Here is a 14,394-nt window from a genome sequence, read left to right on the forward strand (position 1 = left end):
TATTTTTATCAAAAGAAGCCAAATTAAGTAAGAAATTACTGTAATAGGAAATTCCCTTCTAAAGGATCTATTTTGCAAAACCTATGGAACCAGAAGAAAACAGGCTGTCATCTTTTGACTGTTTCTTGAAATTGTCTGCCTTATTACATCTATTGGTTCTTCTTTGATTCTATTAAATGGCATCTGAATATTCAAATAAAAGTGTAAAATTTACAGTTTCCTTTACAGGTGTGTATGAGATAGAAACAAACAGTTTTTTCTAATCTCACACTCAACACAGCACAGAACACTTCTGTGACCAGGTGTGAGGTGGGTTTTCCTCACACACCAAGCAATTTTCCGGTGGACACCAACAGGGTGTTCTGTAATTCAATTCAACTCTGACCCTTTCTACCCGAATTAGAGCCAGATCCCACAGGTTAAAGTATCACAAGACCTCCCTCACTTCAGGTGTCCATCACAAGTCACAGATTGTGACCTGTACCACTGACCCACTGACTATAAATTGAGGTTTTCATGATCCATCATTCAAGTTCAATAATTTGCTAGAATGGCTCACAGAACTCAGGTAAATGCTTTACTTATATTTACCATTTATTATAAAAGATATTAGGAAGGATACAAACAGCAGATGGAAGAGGTGCAAAGGGCAAGGCATGTGGGAAGGGGTGCAGCTTCCACGCCCCCTCTGGGGCATCCACCCTCAAGGAAGCTCCACGTGTTCGTCATCCTGGAGGCTCTCCAAACCCTAACCCTGTCCTGAGTTGTGATTGATTAAGTCAGCCACCAGAGGCGATCGACTCATTCTCCAGCCTCCCTTCCCTCCCCGAGGTGGGGGCGGGTAGGACTGAAAGTTCAAATCCTCTAATCACAAGGTTGGTTGCCCTGGCAACCAGCCCCATCCTAAGGCTCTCCAGGAGACCCAGCGTCATTCATCTCATTAGCACACAAAAAGATACCTCATGTTGGAGATCCCAAGAGATTTAGGATCTATGCGCCAGGAAACAAGAAGACTACATAAACCACAATACCACAAGGAGTATGAGAAACAGAAACTATTGCCCTGTAAGCCTGTCTCTGAGAGTCACCTGGATCATTTATACACGGATTTGTTCTTTGTAACCCCATTAAGAGTATTTATTAAAACACTCCAGTAAAACCCACATGTCTAGTGTGTGGAAATCTCCCAGCATGGGTAACGCCCGTGTCAGTTTACTGTGCACAGCAATGTCCTTGTAAGCCTTAGTGATCTTTAGTAGTAGCACATGCAAGTACCTTAAAGAGATCAGGAAAATAAGTATTATAATTATTCTTAATGTCTCTGCCATTTAAATTTACATGGTCATTAAGATAACTAGGAGATCTCCCTAATGAGACTCAGAATTTCATCTGCTACAAGTTTGCTTGGTGATGTTGTTACAGAACAAAGAGGGGTTCATCTGCCACCCAAATGACTACAAAGTCTCTCACATCAAAGTCTGCAGTGTGAAAGATTAGCAACTATTTGAATTGCCATTCAAAGGAGCACGATGGCAGCCAAAGGGGCTTAAAGACCTCATGTTCCTCAACTGCTTAAAATCACAAGCATTTATAGAGTGAAATCACAAGTGGGAGTCCCAGGAGCTGTGTGCGAATCTGACTGGTCAGCGGTGAGGTCAGCATAATTATCTCTGGCATCATGACTGACGTCCTCCTTGGCTCCTTTGAGTCTAAGGTGTACAGACTTCAAAGCAGCGTTGTAGCTGTTTGTCATATGCAACGATAACTTGAGGAGAAATGTTACAGATGTTATTTTAAGCCATAAGCCATTCATTTAAGGAACAACCATTCTGACCTGCAGATCCAGGCTTAGGCTAAGGAAGTATATGTTTAATCGACTCTACTCTTACCTCATTATTAACTGAATTTGTTGCTCAAAGGTCAAGAAGATTTTCTGCCAGGTGTTTAATGCTGGGCCAGTGTGTCTGAAGGTTGGCATCTCACCAGGGGCTTTTTAACCTCTGTTCTTCCACATCTTGACCTGTGGCCATGCTGCACAGCTCTTATGAGGTGGACGGTCTCTTCTCATGAGGACAGAAGTCTCAGCTTACATCTCACAGTGCTGAGTTTCTAGCTGCTGACAGGAAGATGGTGGGCAAACTAGCCTTGACGCAGGTGTGGTGAGAACAGGCTGGACGAGGACTCTGTGTCCACAGACCACTAACCAGGGGTGGTCACACATCTGGAGGGAAGGGCCAGGTCCATGAGCCCAGGATGAAAATCTTACAGAGGGAAGACGTAGCCTCGGTGCAGTGCTTGGTGTCTCCAGAGCCACCACAGCTGAGAGCTTACCTTGTGGAGGGGCTTTGGCAGAGGAAGCCAAGGCCACAGGCCAGCAGCCAAACCTTTCCTTCTCCCCACGACAACTGTAAGGATGGGAGAGACTGAGTCGCACCTGCAGCCTGTCTTCTGGGTGTCAAATTCTAAAACAAATAAAGATCTCCTTCACAATTGCAAATCGAAAAGAAAACATTTATTATTATGTGAAGACTCCATTCTCTTTGAAGAAAGCTAAGTCACACATTTTATTGAAAATTATAAGTTTTAGTTTAATTCATTTCAAGATGCTACTCGCAACATCAAAGAATATTCTGCATGAATGAATATTCATAATGAATTCAGTCATCTCATAAATCTTTATCAAGATAAGCTGTAGTATCAGGAATAAAGCAGGGAATAAAGAGCTTATTTCAAAGAATAATCATAGCTCCTGGAGGTTTCCCAGCCCTTTATTTGTCTAAAAAGGTTTTTGGTTTTTTTTTATTGACTTTCAAAAAATTTATGGAAAAACAGAATTAAAAGATAATACAAATCTTTCCATGGACTTTTTGCCATAACCTTTGTGTATTAGTCCATTTCTGTTCCTTATAACAAAATACCTGGAACAGAGGCTGGGAAGACCAAAGTCCAGGGAACACGTCTGGGGAGGGTCTCCTTTGGCGGGGGCTTTACAGCATGCAGGGGGCTCACATGGCAGAGATGGTGGAGCAGAGAGAGGACCCCGCCTGCGTTCTCCTTCTAAAGCGCTCTGAGCCATGCCCGTGACCACCACATAACCATCAAAGTTAAATGGTTGCTTGATGGTCCCCTCTTCAAGGCCCCACCTTTCAGTTATCATAATAGGATTTCCCACCCTCTTGACACAGCCATAGTGAGGACCAAGCCTCCAGCACATTCAACTTGGGGGAGCGGGGACGCAATTCAATCCGTAATACTTTGTGTTTCTCATACATCATCAATGTGCCTGGAAATGTCTCAGCTAATCCTTCCAGAACCGTCTCCATTTTACAGATGAAAAAACTGAGGCACAAGAGGATTAAGAACTCACATTCTATTGGGTATAAATTAGTTATGTGGACACATAATGGCAAGGTGTATCCTCAAAGAAGAAGAAATCAGGGAGGGGTTTTAAATCAGGAAGAGTCCTGGTCAGACGTGTCCTTTGGAGCTGAATGAGAGACAGGCAGAGATCACAGAGCACCAGCAGCCAGCACCAGGCCATGGTGCACGTAGGAGTCGAAGAAGGCCTGAGCCCAGCCAGGGGCAATCAGCCTGCTGAGAAACATGGGCTCCAGAGGGGGCTGGGAGAGGGGTCTGTACAGTGGCTGACGTAGTGATCAGAGAGCAAGACAGAGGGACACTCAGCAAGGCAAGGAGCACAGCAGAGAAGGAGGGGTGCTCTGATCCCCAGGGGTGTTCATGCTGAGATGCCCCGGGCTGCACGTCAAGTGGAAATAAAACAAAGTGAGTCACAGACAGCGTCCCTGGCACAGCAGAGGACAGATTTCCAAATGAATTTCTGTTTCCTTTTGTCTGGCTTTACTGAGAGGAAATTTCCTGAGAGTTGAGGCCCATCCTCTAAGTCATTTAGCCACACGGGCACCCAGTAACTGTTAACAACCACACAGAAACTATTCACAATAATTATTGGTCACAGTCGCTGACCCTTTAGAGCAGGAGGCAGCAAGTTAGAGCCTCTTTCTGCACAGTCTGCGAGCTAAGAATAGTTTTTACTTTTTCAAGTGGGGGAGAGGAAGAATATTTGCTGACGTGAGAATTATACGTCATCCAAACTTCAGTGGTCACAGTAAACGTCCGGGATACAGTCTCACTGGGACACAGCCGTGCTGCTCCATCTAAGTGAGTTGTGGCTGCTGTCATTCTGCATCAAGTGAGCAGAGTAGTCATGAAAGAGGCTTGAAAAGCCCAAAATATTTCCTGTCTTCACAGAAAAAGTTTGCTGACCTGTGATTGAGAGAATAAAGTATGTTTCTTTTTAATTCATCCCTTGCCAATTATGAGAATATTTGATACGGCTGGCTATAAAAATATGCTAACATTTATCAGACACAATTTAAAAGGAGAGAAATCAGAACCAAAAGAAGCGGCTCTTTCCAGAGAAGGTAAGTAAATGACAGCAGGAACAAATTCCCAAAGCCGGTCAGCGCTTCACACCGCACAGGTGCAGAGTGTCAGGTGCGCGCTGAGACCAGAGCACGGGCTCGCGCTCGTCACGTGCTTCAAATAAAAGACTGAACAGCAGAAACAAAGTGGCGATTAACATCGAAAGCTTTCAGTCTATACCATGTTAATGGAGTTGCGGTTGTCCCCCTGGCTGAGAACTAAACAATGTCTACATGGGGGTGGGTGACGTTCAGGTGACAACACTGGTGGCCACTGTGAGAATCGCCGCAGGCATCTCCATAATGTGGAAACCGGATGGTCCTCCCGCTGCCGGCACGTGTCCCCGCAGAACGGTGGCTTCGGATTAGTGACTCATCTTTGTACAAGGGTACTTCAAAAAGGTCACGGAAAAATAGAATTAAAAGATAATACGAATCCTTCTATGAACTTTTTGAAGCGCCTCATTTCACACTGCTCATGTATTTCTTGGGTTTCTTCAAAGGGTTGAGTTTTTGTTTTTTAAAATATTTAACTTCCCTCAACACAGGAATCGACATGGAGAGGCCAAAATGGAAAAACAGAGCCTAAGTCGGTGCTGACTGACGTCTGAGGATTCCTCCTGGCAGGAGGATGCCCTGAGCACGACTGGGATGGGGCTGATGGTGTTAACCGCAGGCCAGGAGGAAATCAGCGGGTTTTCAGGACAGGATTCTGAAGTCCAGGGGACGCTGCCTGGCCTGTCCCCACCGCAGGGCAGGAGTGCTGGCTGGCCGGAAGCAGAGGCCTCTCAGGATCCCTGCTTTCCATGGACTTAACCTTTTCTACTCACGCAGAAGCCTAATCATTCCCAGGGAGCCCGTCACCCCGGTTCTCTCCCTGCACACTCGCCTTTCCTCACCTGGTTTCAGTCACTTACAGTGTGTCTCCTCCGTGGCGTTGGCTCCTAGAGGGCAGGAGAGAGGTGGCCGCTGCTGGGCGTGGAAGAAGCTTTAAGCTTCTAAATTGGAACTCTGCTATTTTTGTCACAGTCACTTTCAAATCTTGTCCGCAGGAGCATTTTGACCCCAGCGTAGGAGAGTAGAGATGCCAACTTAACCAGGCACAGCCGACCGATAAAGAGTTGAGGGAGCCTCTCCTCTGTCTCTGCTAGTGGGTTCATACCCACGGTGGGAGGTGAGGGCTCAGACCGAGCCCTGCGGGGCTGAAGGAGGCAGGGTGGCCATGAGACCAGCTCGCAGTGCCATCCAGCAGACACAGCGCATGCCGGCTAGATCTTTCTAGCTGCCACATTATAGAATGGAAGAAAGTGAACTTAAGTTTAATACTATATTTTGTTTCACATGATATGTCCAAAATGCTAGTATTTCAACATGTAATTGACAGAAAAAAGTTAATGAGACATTTTACTTTTTTTAATTCAAAACCTTCAAACTTTTTTACACTGACAGCTGACAGCACGTCTCAGAGTCAACCGGCCAAAGTGCTGGGGCTCAGAAACCTCACGTGGCCAGCAGCTTCCAGATGGGACAGTGGAGACCAAGGGCTCCCCAGCTGGCCACCCATGGTGGCTGCCACCTCCAGGTTGGGCCAGTTCTACTGGCTATAGCCCAGAAGCTCAGGACAAGGGGCTCTGATGGAGCCCTGGAGTCTGGGTGTGCCTCTGTTGTCAGAGCTGCTGTGACAGTATGCACACTGTGTGTCATTTGAGTGGCGTGGACTACAGAGGGGAAATTCACCGTCCCCTCACCCAGAACCAAGACTGTTCAGGGCTTCATTCCTTCCCCTTGAGCCATGAGGGCAGACACCTGCACAGGAGGACCTTCATTCTCAACGACGGAAGACTTTATGGGCAGGTCGTCCTTTGACACAGGGTCCCTGCCTCAGCCTGGCATACACAGATCTTTGAACAAAGTCCACCCCTGTGGCTTGTTTATGGCAAAAACCAACCACAGCAGAGCACGAATAGGAGTGAAGTGGGTGTCACTGGCGCGTTGGGTGGTTTGGATTTCAAGAGACCATTCACCTTTCTTTTGAGAATCTATTCCTGAGGCACGAGGCAGAAGGACTTTTGATTAGGATATGTGGAAATAGCTCAGACAAATTATCCTAGAAGTGCTTTCTAGAGAGCCTGCAATGTCTAGCATTGACAAACCTGCTATATTCCTGCCCCAAAGAATGCTGTGTTTATAAAATGTGCATAAGCTGGGAAGGAAGAAGGAAGCAGAAAGCTAGACCCTGTGAGATAAATCAGACATGTCCCATTAAAGAGGGCACGCTCGTGCCTCCCCTGTGAATGTTCATGAACCTTCTGACACACACACACTTTTAACAGGGAGGCTGCTGGACATGGTGGTGATGGCCATTGACCTCAGGACACACGGGGCCATAGCACGTGTTCTAGGTGGTTCTGAGAGACACCTTCGGGGCCTGGTAGCCCATCTCCTGAAGAACCTACCTTGTGACAGGAGGAGCGTGCACAGAAACCACAGAAGGTGCAGCTTCCCAAATGCAGGAGGTAGGATGGCCCGGGGCGCTTGCTGACAGTACAGATGTGGGGCCCGAACCAGGGAGCTCTCTCCTATGCACCCACCGGGACTGAAGTGAAAGTTCCAGCATGAAGGAGGAAGACAAGGGACTTGGGGTCCTACGTGCCCTGCCGTCTCCCTCTGCCTCATGCGGCTCCCAGGGGTCTCCCTGCCCATTGACAACAAGGACAACATGGTGTTTTCTGTTTCTTTGCTCTGACAGATCGTGACCCTGGATTTCCGAGTCCATCTGCTGATGGCAGACAGGCACATGAAAAGACGCTCAGCACCATTAGCAGTGAAGGAAATGCACAGGTATCTCACAATGAGATGCCACTACACACCTAACGGAAGGACTGACATGAAACGGTGATCACCCAAGTGCTGGGGAAGGTGCAGAGGGACCGGATCTGTCACGCACTGCTGGTGGGAACGTAGAACAGCGCACCACTCTCGAAAGCAGCTTGGCAGATTCTTACAACACTGAGCCTGCCACTAACCTATGACCAGGGAAGTAAACTGCTGGGTATTTAGCCCAGAGACAGGGAGACTTGTGGTGACAAGAAACCTACACGCGAATGTTCAGAGAAGCTTTATTTTTAACAGCCAAAGACTAGAAACACACTGTATGTTCTTCAGCGGGTGAAGGGTTAATACTCTCTGCTGTAGTCACACCATGGAACACGGCTCAGCAAGTGAAGAAACAAACTATTGATGCAACAACACGGCTGAGTTACCAGGGGGCTGCACTGAGTGAAAAAAGTCAGTTCCAGAAGGTGACAGACACACCATGTCACTCCATGTGTACGTCATTCTTGAAGTTTCCACATGACAAGATGGGAACACGCTGGTGAAGATGAGCAATGGCCCAGGGTGACGGATGGGCAGGAGGGGCTCAAAGAGACCAGCAGGAGGGGTGCTCGGGGTGTGGGGATGGTGTCACCAGAGTTTGCTTTTGTCACTGTTTTTATGTTGGCTGTGTCAACATCAATATCCTGACTGGGGTTCTGTCCCTACAGTTTTGCAACATGTGACCATGGGGGAAACCATGTGAAAGGTACTCAGGATCTCTCTGCATTATTTCTTACAACCCCATGTAAATGCACAGTTTTCCCCAAATACAAGGTTAATTTTCAAAAATACAGTGTAACTGTGGGTGTGTCACCCTCATTCCTACTGTTGCACCCGCCCCAGCCCCACACTCGGTCATGTTATTTGCTTGTCCCATAGACACTGGAATTTCTGAACTCTTCTAAATGGCTAAATGCTTAAAAGATGCTAGCTACTTGTAGTTTGTCAAAAAGATTCGTCTTTGGGTTTGGATCCCTGTATACCAGCTGCCAGGAGAAAAAAAGAAAAAAGAAAAGGAAAAAAACAGGTTTGCCTTTTTTCTCTATTCACATGACTGAATCGCTCTGCTGTGTACATATCAGCAAAGACACAGCGAGAAGTACCATAGAACTTTCTTTAAAGTGACGATCCAAACGCTTGACCTTGGTCTTGCAAGGCTGTGCTGCAACCAACTGAGCTAACCCGCCGGCCCCCTCGCCTGTCTCTTAATCTGACGCCCAAACAGCTGTGGGCCCAGCTCTCTCACTCTCCACCCCACCCCGTCCCGAGCTGTCCTCCCCCGCCTGGACCACCCTGACATCCTTCCCACTGTTGTCCCTGCACATGCTCTTACACGCTGCTCAGCCACGCTCTATTCTCTACCCTGCAACCAGGGCAACTGCACAAATCCTGATCTGCTTGTCAGCAGCCTCCAGCCTTCAGAGGTACGATACAGAGTCCTTAGCCTGGCCTAGAAGGGCCTGCGTGGTTTAGCCCCTGCTGACCTACCTTGTTCCCCAGCCCTGGGCTTCACCGTCTTCCTGGATGCAGCCCACTCTCTAGTGCCTCGGGGCCGTTGCATGTTCTGGCCCCTCTGCTGTGGAAGCTCTTTCTTGCAGGCCCATCGCCTTCACCCAGAAACCTCCTCCTCACACCACTTTCACACAGGAGCCTTCTGCATGCCCCAGAGTAAGTAAGAGCTCTCTGTGACATGACCTTGCAGATCACCACGGAGTCTATGCATGACAGGTGGCTGGATGATCTGCTTTGGCCAATGGGTCAATAACAGACATAACACAAGAAGAGGTTTGGACAGTGCTTGTGCATCAGGCCAGCTCTCTTGCTGTGACTGGAAAACCAAGTCCAAACCAGCCAGCTGTACACTGGGAGGTCATGTGCAGCAGAGCTGGTCCCCCTGGTGGAAGGCCTGCCAAGCAGCAGCCACGTGCGCCCACCCTCAGCAGGCTTGGAGTGAGAAGGCAGGCGCCCCTGCCCATGCCCTTGACCAGCCAGGGGAGTGGCTCTCAGCACGTGCTTCCCTAAAGTGGCTTCCTCTCCACTCCTCCACCTGCTCCTCCTCCTCTGTCTCACCCTGGCACTGCCATACCTCCATCTTCTGTAACTTCGGTATTTTCGTCTGGCAACTAACTTGGGAAAGCAGATCCTTGGAAACCTGGGGCTGGGTGGACGCATCAATGTCCACATCGTGTTATGAATGGCAACTGTGCTCGTGGCCACCAAGGCTTTTTATTTTGTCATTGTTGCTGGTTTTACTTGTTTTATACCCTCCAGCATCCACTGACTGTTCCTGTGACAACAGCACCCTAATTTTTCTTCAGCGATGGATATTTTCCCAACCCATTCCAAGTGGGTCTAATAAGGATGATCCCACAGAGGAATTCAGAGAGCAACACAGGAGATAGTCCAAGGGGTGAAGAGCTGGCCCTGCAGATATCCACGGGGGCAGAGGGACTGCTATGGACTGAACTGTGTCTCCCAAAATTCATATATTGAAGCTCTAACCCCCAGTGTGACTGTATTTGGAGACAGAATCTATAAGGAGGCATGAAAGGTTAAGTGAGATCACAAGGGTGGGATCCTGATTAGAGAGGACCGTGTCCTTAGAGGAAGACAAAGAGACAACAAAGTTTCTCTCCGTCTCCACCATGTGGGGACACAGCCAGAAGGCAGCCGTCTGCAAGCCAGAGAGAGGCCTCACAAGTCACAGAATCTACCAGCACCTTGATCTTGGACTTGCAGCCTCCAGAACCGTGAGAAATGCATTTCTGTTGTATACTATTAGGGCAGCCCAAGCTGACTAAGACAGGGACCGGCCGATGCAAAGGTCCTGAGGTGGAGCCCCAGCAGGTTTGAGGCTGGGCGGTGAGGGTGGCCAGCCAGCGATGAGCACCAGGTGGAAAGGGACAATAGGGGGAGACAGGTCAGAGGGGTCGGGGCGGTGGGGGCCTTGCAGGGGGTCCCTTATTCCTAGAGGGAAGCCCTGGGCAGGTTTGGAAGACAGCAACTTGTACCCACCCATGTTTACAAGGGTCCCTGGCCCTGCAGAGAAGCAGGAGAGCCACAAGGACGCTGGGACGCACATAGGGATGACAAGGGGTGGGGTCTGGATGTACCTTGAGAAGAGACCCTGCTGGCACATGGGTGTGAGGCCGGGGAAAGAGGTAAGTGCGGGTCTCCTGAGCTGCCGCAGGGATGGGGCGCTGGGAGGGGACCAGGCCCGAGAGTCCAGACAGAGGCGGCGCCGGCGCCGAGCGTACCAAGTACCAAGTGGAGACCTTCGGGGACTTGGCAAGAGCAGGTTCGGCGGCCGGGGGCGCCTGGGCCCTGCCCGCACGGGGGAGAGTCTGCAGGCGACAGTGGCAGATGGGGGAGGGGACAAGGAGGCGGAGCTGGGCCGGGGCGCGGGTCCCGAAGCTCCGAGCCAGGAGCAGCGACGAGGTGGCGGCGGCGGCGGCGGCGGCGGCGGCGGCGGCCGGGGGCGGGCGCGGGGCTCCCTCCACGCAGCCTGCGGGGACCGCGGAAGGGGGCTCGGGCTGAGCACAGGGCCCTGGAAGGGGAGCTCGCTTGTCGGGGGCAATGACGGCAGGACGGTCCGAGAGAGGCTGCAAGGGGCTGGAGGACACCGAGGGGGGACGCCCCAGGCTGGCTGTGACACCCTAAGGCCAGAGGGCGCAGGGGCAGCTGAGGGGCTGAGCGGCGGACTGTGACGGGGAAGCCAGGAGGCCCCTCTGGTGGCTCAGGAGCGGAGCGAAGGGCCGAGGGCTTGCAGATGCGCTGCCGCCCGCGGCCGGTCACCGGTTCCTGCGGTGCCCTCCGCTCCGGGGCGCACGGGCTCACCGCAGGGTGGCGGGGCAGGAGCCGGGGCTGCCGCAGAGCTGCTCCCCGGGACGGCTGCACGCTCGGGCTGGAGGCCCGGCCGCTTCTCGGGACCGAGGGCCGAGCACCGAGATGCCGCCGGGAGGCCGCGTGCTGCTGTCGCCAGCCCGGAGGTGCGGGAGCAGCGCCACTCGCCGGTGCACCCGCGCAGGCGCCGAGCACACGTCCGCTGCGAGGTCACGCGACCCGGGGTTGCAGAGACGCGGGCGGAGTCGGGACGGAGGGACGCAGGGACGGAGGGACGGACGGACGAGCTTCGTTTTCCGTCTCGGACGCGCGTTCTCGCTCCTGCTGCTGCCGCCCCCGCGCGCGTTCTTAGGGGCGTTGAGCCAAACGTTTCTTCGCCGCCCCAGCAACGCGTCCTGGCGGGTGATTATCCGAACCTCCTTCCACTGCCCCCGATGAGGTGTCGTGTCACCGTATTGATCGATACTTAGAGTAGATATCGTCATTCATTCCAGGACTCTGGTGTTGTGCTGTGTGTGGAATCAACTTACAGATCAAACCCAGAAAACCCAGACAGGGTCAGAGGACGGGAGTAAACGACACGTACTTTGGCCATGTAGAAGTAAACGCGTGCTGGGCGATGGAAATGTGTCCAAACTGGACGTCAGTCACGGCTACACAGCTCTGCAGATTCACTCAAGTCATCACACTCTGCGCTGCCACTGGGTCCCTTTTTGTCAATGACACGAGCTGTTACCAACGGAAAACGCACACATGCACCCACAGGACCTGTCACTAAAACAGCAAGCACGTGTCTAGGTGGAAGAATATAGGACGAATGTGGGGGAAGACAGAGGGCAGGCAGGGGGACCCAGACCCTCGTCGCCGTCGTGACAAGGCCATGCCCGCAGCCGCAAGTTGGCAAAACAAGAATCACGCTGAGGCTACGGTTCAGCTACAGGAAACTGTCACGATACAGCCAACCAGGAGGGAGAGGACAGCAGCGAGGCAGCTAGACCTTCATCTCTCATAATGGAAAGTCACCGCAAAGAAATCAACGTTGACAAATAAACCCGGTAAGTATATTATTATTTAGAATTTAGAATTTTTGAAGTAACCCCACCCCCAAACTGCAAATAGTAACGGTTAAACTTTTGTCCTTAGGAAATGTCCCATGCGTTCCCAGATGGGCGATTACTATTAAATTGATATTGTCTCGACAGAAGAGACATGGAAGTGGCGTCTCACATCAGCACTGCTCTGCGTGTGCGCACACATGTGCAAGTGTGTGTGCTTGTCTGTGCACGTGTGTCCATGTGCACGTGTGTGTGCTTGTCTGTGCACGTGTGTCCATGTGCAAGTGTGTGTGCTTCTCTGTGCACGTGTGTCCATGTGCACGTGTGTGTGCTTCTCTGTGCACGTGTGTCCATGTGCACGCGTGTGTCAGTGTTTGATGTTTTAAGAGACTCCTAGAATGAAAAGGAAAATGGGCCTCGAGGTAAAATTACAAAGAATCCCCACATATATTTATAGTGACCCATGACATATTCCATCTTTCGTTTTAAAAATAAACATTAAAATGTGATCATATAGAACGATCTATATTTATGAAACTAGTTGATCCAGATTATATTACATTTCTATATTTCAATTATCTCTCTATGTCTCTATGACTTTTACTGCTGAATCTGCTGCTAAAGGACGCAATAAATTAAATTCTAAAACTTTTAAATGGGGTTTTAAAAATGGTCACTAGTAAAGTTGCATCCATGTGTATCAAATAAAATTCAAAATGTATAATTGCAGTAATTCTTGCTTTGATGCTGAACTAAGGGACAATCCATTTATATTTCACAGAGCGCACTCGGTCATCGCACTTCTGGTACCTCAAGTCCTTGGCTATTCCTGAAATTGAGACGAGAATCTCATGGAAATTGGAAAAGTCACACCTGACTGGTCAGTGCGTTGCTGCTTCTGGTCTAATTTGACATTGGCCATATGTGTTTTATCGTCATTCATCCCTTTTTTCCTGTTACGTATGGGAGTCCCCATGAGTCCCCATGTAAAAGAAAGCAGTAGTTGCAAGATCTAATAGATGATTTATATTTAGGAAACGTGTGAAAATGTAAATCTTGCCAAAGACAGCCCTCCCCGCCACGAGGGCTGTTCCCCACCTGCACTGGAAGATGAGATGCCATTGAGTCCTCTCTTGGAATGAGACAACCCTTCTGTAAGACATTGTCAAAGGATGTATAATTCATTCCTTTCTGGTCACACTTTGATCTCAAACTTGTGAGCCTCCAAGGTCAATTTTGTGTTGAATAGCTGGGGAATTAATATTTCAAGCCTGACCAAGGATAGATAAAATACATTGCAATCTTATACATATGTGTGTTGCAATAAAGATGCCTTGGTTAGAAAGAAAAATTCCACCTGCTCTTGTCCAGCCTCCAAGAGAGGCAAGAAACCTCCAAGAGGTTTCTTCAGACCCAGAAACCATCCTTTATCTTCCTCTAGGCTGCTGACTCCGACTTCAAATCTCTGTCTATACTTGCTGCGTGGTGTTGGACCTTCCACTTCTCCAGCTGTAGAGAGGAATAAGGTTCCCTCCATGCATCTGGAAAAGCACCTGGTGCCAAAGCAGGCTCACCCTGCACACTCTCTGAACAGAAGCAGTTCCTCGGCTCCCAAAACTGTCTGCCTTATTACCTCAGATGTTAAATACCCTCCACACAACACAAAGATGTGATATTGTCTAGAATATTTACTGATGTCCTGGGAAAAGTTGCAACATGTGCTTCCCTCTCTGACTCTTTGTAGAACTTCTCAAATAAGCAAACGTTCGACTTATTTAAACACTCCTTTTGAGAGATTACCCTGTGCCTTTTTCTTCCATGACTTTTTTATTAAAAAATGTGACATTTAATTTTATTGTAATTTAGTGTGATGGTTAATTTTATTTATCAACTTGACAAGGCCATGGGGTATCCAGATGTGGTTAAACAATATTCCGTGTGTCTCTGAGGGTGTTTCCAGATGAGATAACATTTGGGTTTGTGGAATCAGTAAAGCAGATGGCCCTCCCCAATGTGGGATCACCAATCCCTTGAGGGCCTCCATGAAACAAAATGTGGAGGAAGGGTGAATTTGCTATCCCTGCCAGAATGTCTCAGCTGGGCATATGTCTTCTCCTGCCTTTAGACTCGGACTCAAACTGGAACTTTCATCATCAGATCTCCTGGGTCTCCAGCTT

At 49.6% G+C, this 14,394-nt stretch overlaps 1 long non-coding RNA gene across 1 annotated transcript in view; it reads right to left on the minus strand.

Annotated features, from left to right (window-relative positions):
* Nucleotides 1-13,643: 13,643 nt before the first annotated feature.
* LOC134381272 (uncharacterized) overlaps nucleotides 13,644-14,394 on the minus strand; it is a 38,013-nt gene continuing 37,262 nt past the window's right edge. Inside the window, exon 4 of the long non-coding RNA XR_010023927.1 lies at nucleotides 13,644-13,758. This is a non-coding gene — a long non-coding RNA (uncharacterized LOC134381272). The remainder of the gene's footprint in view (nucleotides 13,759-14,394) is intronic.

The sequence above is a fragment of the Cynocephalus volans genome, chromosome 6 (genome assembly GCF_027409185.1).
Source record: "Cynocephalus volans isolate mCynVol1 chromosome 6, mCynVol1.pri, whole genome shotgun sequence".
NCBI classification, from domain to species: domain Eukaryota; kingdom Metazoa; phylum Chordata; class Mammalia; order Dermoptera; family Cynocephalidae; genus Cynocephalus; species Cynocephalus volans.